The sequence below is a fragment of the Saimiri boliviensis genome, chromosome 5, assembly GCF_048565385.1.
Source record: "Saimiri boliviensis isolate mSaiBol1 chromosome 5, mSaiBol1.pri, whole genome shotgun sequence".
NCBI classification, from domain to species: domain Eukaryota; kingdom Metazoa; phylum Chordata; class Mammalia; order Primates; family Cebidae; genus Saimiri; species Saimiri boliviensis.
Genome location: NC_133453.1, coordinates 133918327 through 133924611, shown reverse-complemented (window position 1 = coordinate 133924611; position 6285 = coordinate 133918327). Strand labels below are relative to the sequence as shown.

The following is a 6285-nucleotide window of genomic DNA, read 5'->3' as shown; positions in this document are numbered from 1 at the left end:
CTGTCTGAGTGATGGGGTCAATTGTACCCCAAACCTCGGTATCACACAATATTCCCTGGTAACCAACCTGCATATATACCCCGTGAATCTAAAATAAAAGATGAAATTATAAATAAATAATAGAGAAAAAGATGAAACTGGGAAAAAAAGAATGAGAGGGGTTGTTTACATTTTTAAAAGTCATGTTTTAGAGATACTCAAATATTTTACAGACAAAATGATATAATGTCTAGGATTTGCTGCCAAATAACAGGGAGGGGGAGCTGCAGAGGTGAGTCTGGGCGGGGCTTCTGTGGCCATGAGTTGGAGGTGGCTGGGCTGAGTGGTGTATATGTGAGGCTCATTGCATTGCTTCATGCTCTTTCCTCCTTTTTTTTTCTTTTTTTTTTTTTGAGACAGAGTTTCGCTCTTGTGGCCCAGTATAGAGTGCAGTGGTGCGGTCTCAGCTCACTGAAACCTCTGCCTCAAGCGATTCTCCTGCCTCAGCCTCCTGAGAAGCTGGGATCACAGGCATGAGCCACCACACCCAGCTAACTTTTGTATTTTTAGTGGAGATGGGGTTTCACTATGTTGGCCAAGCTGGTCTAGAACTCCTGACCTCGTGATCCGCCTGCCTTGGCCTCCCAGAGTGCTGGGAATACAAGTGTGAGCCACCATGCCCGGCCTCATGCTCTCTCCTTCTGTACACGTTCAAAATTCTCAGTGATTAAAGGAGGCAGCATTGGAGGAACACAGGGCCTGAGCCCTCTGCCACAAGCTGCCGTGAGGTCAGAACCCAGGAGGCGTAGGTTGCAATGAGCCGAGATTGCATGCCATTGCACTCTATCCTGGGCAACAAGAGCAAAACTCTTATCTCAAATAAATAAATAAGTACATAAATAAATAAAAAAAGAAAATAAATTAGCTGGTTGTAGTGGCACATGCCTGTTGTCCTAGCTCCAGGGGAGGCTGAGGTGGGAGAATTGCTTGAGTCTGGAAAGTTGAGGCTGCAGCGAGCCATGATTATGCCACCCCACTCCAGCCCAGGCAACAAATGAGACCCTACCTCAGAGAAAGAAAAGAAAAAAGAAAACTCAGAGAACTCACTGCTGTGTCTTTTCCCCAGCCAGATTCCTTTCCCCTCAGCCTTTCAGAGTCTTCTTACATTTATTATACATGATATTCAAGAGTTTTTAGCTTTACATAGTGGGAAGAATAGGAATAAATGTGTCTACTCCATTTTGTGTGGAACCAGAAGTTGTGGGAATTATTGTTTTTATTAAAACTTCTCTCCTTTGGGCAAAAAAAGAAACAAAGAAAAAACCTTATCACATTGAGTTATATTCAAGCAATCTCTTTAAGAGTTTGCCCCATTTTCTAAACTGTGAATTCTTAGAAGGAAAGAACCGTGTTTTATTTGTCTTTATATCCCTAGTTCTTAACAGAGTAGGGACTCAATAATTTTTTTTTTAGTTGAATTTTAGTGTGTTATTAAGTATTTCTTACTTACCCAAAGGAAGTTAGGAATTTGTGCAGATACACACAGGTTACCACTAGAGGGCAGCAGCAACAACCCTTTACAAAGGGCTCTGAAGCCCACATCCCACTCTGGAATTAAACTTTTCCTAAGAACTGCCTCTCCTTAGTTTTCATCAGAAACACAGAAGCCTGGGATTTGATTGTACCTTAGCCTCCCAGGGAGACAAAGGACCCTGGGTGACTGACAGGCTGCACCTGGAACAGAGGAGCACGGTTCTTTTGGAGAAAGATGCTTCTCCCTCTTCCCTGTAAAGGGAAGAGAATTCACATATTTCCAGCATCTGGTGGGACAGTCACCGTGCTGGGTTCTCCTCATAGTGGTTCCGCAAGGCAGGCATTACTTTCTCCCTCGTATATATGAGGAACGGAGGCTTAGAGGACCGCTGACAGCCGGTAAGAGGGAGTGCTGAAGGTCTGACCCGGGCCTGACTGATCCCAGGCTCTTTCCACTAGTCCACACTGCTTCCCCAGGAGATGCTGGGAGAGCCTCCTCCCTGGTAGACTAGATGGGAGAAGAGGGCTCCCTGGGCAATGGAGGACCCAGCATCGCGGCGTAGAGAGCCAGGCTAGTGGACATGGGCAGGGGAAGCTCTGCCCCCACTCTCCCTGCCCCATGCCCTGTAGCCTCGGAGCCCTAAGCATGTGTCCATCTTTCTTTAACGCAGCGATGATCTACTCTGTGTATAGAGTTGTGTGATCTGGGGCCAGTGCAAAGTGAAAACGCAGGGCTCCTTGTTTAAAAGTTAAGAATTTCAAGATGGCAATATCAGAGCAGGAAGCAAGGTGTGCAAGCCTGTGTCATGACGCACGTCACATGCCCACTGGAGCAGCAATAGAAATAGTGACATGATAACAGTGCTCATCTTTTTTTTTTTTTTTTTTTTTTGAGACGGAGTTTCGCTCTTGTCACCCAGGCTGGAGTGCAATGGCGCGATCTCGGCTCACCGCAACCTCCGCCTCCTGGGTTCAGGCAATTCTCCTGCCTCAGCCTCCTGAGTAGCTGGGATTACAGGCACGCGCCACCATGCCCAGCTAATTTTTTGTATTTTTAGTAGAGACAGGGTTTCACCATGTTGACCAGGATGGTCTCGATCTCTTGACCTCGTGATCCACCCACCTCGGCCTCCCAACAGTGCTCATCTTTTAGGCACATACTCTGTGCTAGACTCTGTCACTTTAAATATTTTACTTCTTTTAACCTTTCTAGGGCTGTTTTTCCCCCTGTGTGCTTTTATCCTTACCAGGAGGAGATTGGACTAGACCAGTTGTTCTTAACTCCAGTCACACATTAGAAGTACCTAGGGACATTAAAAAATACCCAAAGCTGGCCCCATCCCCAGAAATTCTAATTGAACTGGATTCGAGCAGGGTCTGGGTATGTGAGTCGATGGCTTCCTTATTCTAAGACTCGAGTTTCTATTTGAGGGTGATGATGACAAAATGTCCTTCTCCTTCTTTGAAAATCCAGCTGGGGGATCTGGACCACTCTTGCTGCAGCTGGGCAGGGAGTCTCGAGGTCTCAGGACTGTCAAGTTTTGCTTGCAGTCACACAAAGAATATGTATCTTTGGTGGGTCTAGCTAAGGGGTGGGTCTCCTGGGGACACTGGTTTTCCTCTGCACTGTCCATTCCACCCAGGGTCTCAGGACTTCAGTGGTACCTGGAGGTCTCTGGGGAAAGCCATCCATTTGTGGCAGTATTTCTGGGCACAAAGAGACAGGAGTGACTTTCCTTCTGCTTCTAGGCTTTTCCAGCTTGCCTAGCTTCCTTTGTAAAGCCAGAGCAACGGACTGCTGGGTAGGGGCCAGGGCTGTGGAGGGTGGAATGGGGTACAGAAGTGATCAGAGAGGTGCCCTGTCATCTCTCGGCACCACTCAAGCCCCATCCCCTCCTACCCTAGCCATACTCCCTGGCCAACAGTGTCTAAGGGCCAGTGTGATCCCAGGCCTCTGTAGGACTGGCCCTCCTTTTTCTAGCCAGGGGAGCTGAGCTGTGGCTGCAGCCAGTGAGGTGTGGTCCAGGCCTGTCTTATCAGGACTGCAAAGAGCCCAGAAACCCCTCCCCTCAGGTCCTCTGGGAAGGATCTGGAACACTGGGTCCATTCCCCGATCTGGGAAGACGGGGACAAAGAGCAGTCTCCCAGGGGCCTCCCAGGGAGGCCGCCCAGTCTCCTCATGGAAGCCTGTCAGGAGATGGGGTAACACAGACTCAGGACTGAAACTCTATAAAATCAAACACCTTCTCTGAATCCTAGTTATGCTGCGAAGAACCAGAGTGTGCCAGCCAGGGTGGGAGCAGGCCACACCCTGATGGCCATCGGCCTCTGGCTCCACCCAATGGGGCTCCAATTCCCCTCACCACGAACACAACACTCAGAGGGGCTTGCAGAGGCTGAGGGGAGCTGCGAGGTCCCGGGGGGAGGAATGAATGAGAAGGAATGGAGACCTCGGTGTCAGCGCTGGAGAGTGAGCAGGAAGGCCACCTTCCTATTGGAGGCGTGGCCACAGCAGAGGGGAGGGCTGCAGCTGAGGCCCCATCCCCCAGGGAAGCCACACCATCCCCTTCAGCACTGCGAACCTGCAGTTTTACAACCCTGAGCTGGGCCAAACCAGTGAGCCCTGGACCAGCTAATGGGAGCTCGAGCCAAGATTTCTATCACACTGAATTCCAGGGCTGCCAAGTGGTCTGGGAGTAAAGGGCTAGAGAATCCATTTTGACTTCATTCTTCAACAGTGTGGGGTCAAATGAAAAGTGTTTTGTGAGCTGAAGCTGTGATACGGGGTGGTTGGTGGCGAGGATCACACATTGCGAGGATTCTTAATGCCACTGGACTGTACACTTACAAGTTGTTGAAATGGTGAATTTTATGTTGTATATATTTTACCAGAATTTTTAAAAAGATGAAACTGGTTAACTTGAAAAGCATGTCAGGCCAGTGGCATATGAGGCTGAGGAGAGGTTTCTTTCTTTCTTTCTTTCTCTCTTTTCTTTTTTTTTTTTTTTTGAGACGGAGTTTCGCTCTTGTCACCCAGGCTGGAGTGCAGTGGCACAATCTCAGCTCACCGCAACCTCTGCCTCCTGGGTTCAAGTGATTCTCATGCCTCAGCCTCCTGAGGGGCTGAGATTACAGGTGCCTGCCACCACCCCCAGCTAATTTTCATATTTTTGGTAGAGATGGGTTTCACCATGCTGGCCAGGCTGGTCTTGAACTCCTGACCTCAGATGATCTGCCTACCTCGGCTTCCCAAAGTGCTGGGATTACAGGCATGAGCCACCTGCTTGGCCATTGAAGAGAGGTTTCTACACACCCCTTGAGCATCTGAAAGCTGTGACTCACCAGCTTCTGGGAGACACATCGTCTTACCTCTTCCTCAAGACTCCAGACAACCAGCCTGTGGGGTTAGCAACGGATTCTGAAAAGCCTGATAGATGTCCATCTCTTCTCACCCTCTCTGGCTGTCCCTAGGCCCGTGAGACAGGATTATCCTTCCCCTTCCCAGCAATACTTGGGGATGACCATGAGGCCTGAGCCCATAAGCTGGGCCCTGGCGGAGGAGGCATTTTGGCCACCTGCTTCAGAATTGATGAACTATTCTGCAGAATCACAGCCAGGGTATGTGGAGTTTGCAGTGGAGAATGTGGCATCCACCAGGAAATGATCCGGCAGAGAGCATGTTCTCTGGGCAGAGGCTCTATAGTAGCCCATGTGGGGGTCCTTAGCAGTGTGCTGGGGATACAAGAAGTCCGAGGAGAGCAGGGACTTACCACCTGGAGGGTTTTTTTTTTTTTTTTTTTTCTTTTTTCTTTTTTTCTGAGACAGCCTCACTGTGTTGCTCAGGCTGGAGTGCAGCGGCACAATCTTGGCTTACTGTAACCTCTGCCTCCCGGGTTTAAGCGAGTCTCATGCCTTGGCCTCCCAAGTCACTGGGATTACAGGTGTGCGCCACCACACCCTACTAATTTTGCATTTTTAGTAGAGACAGGGTTTCACCATGTTGGTCAGGCTAGTCTCAAACTCCTGACCTCAGATGATCCACCTGCTTCGGCCTCCCAAAGTGCTGAGATTACCAGTGTCAGCCACTGTGCCTGGCCAGTGTTTCTATTTTAAAAATCACAAGGGTGTATCATATTATGTTTTAATTAAAATAAATATAATGTCACTTTGGCAGTGTATATACTAAAACTAGAGTGATACAGAAGATTAACCTGGTCCTTCTACAAGGGTGACATGCACATTTATGAAATAGTCCCTATTTTTTTTTAGCAGGAAATGATTGAAAAATGATATTTTAAAAGCTGTCTCATTTATAGTAACAAAAAAGCCCAGAAAATATTTAAGAATAAATTTAATAAAAGTTGTGCAAGACTCACACCAAAAATTGCAAAAGATTTCTGAGGAAAAATTTAAAAGAATAAATAAATGGAGTGCTCTGCTGTGTTCATCTGTCGGAGAGCTGAATATTATTACTTTTCCTCAAGTGTACAGATTTAACACAATCCCAATCATAATGCTAGCAAGGTTTTTCTTTTTTTAAGACATGTACAAACTGGTTCTAAAATACATGTGAAAATTCAGAGGACCTAGAATATCCAAAACAATCTTGACAAAGAAGTTAGAGGACGTACGTTACTTCACTTTAAGATGTTTTATAAAACAGCAGTAATGGAGATAGTGTCGTACGATCGTAAAGATCAACAAATAGATGAATGGAACAGAATACAGAGCTGAGAAGCAGATCCACACTTGTATATTCATTTCATGTTTGGC

At 47.3% G+C, this 6285-nt stretch overlaps 1 pseudogene; it reads left to right on the top strand.

The window, feature by feature from the left end:
• Window positions 1–5674: 5674 nt before the first annotated feature.
• LOC120368120 (U6 spliceosomal RNA) lies at window positions 5675–5775 on the top strand (annotated as a pseudogene).
• Window positions 5776–6285: the final 510 nt, after the last annotated feature.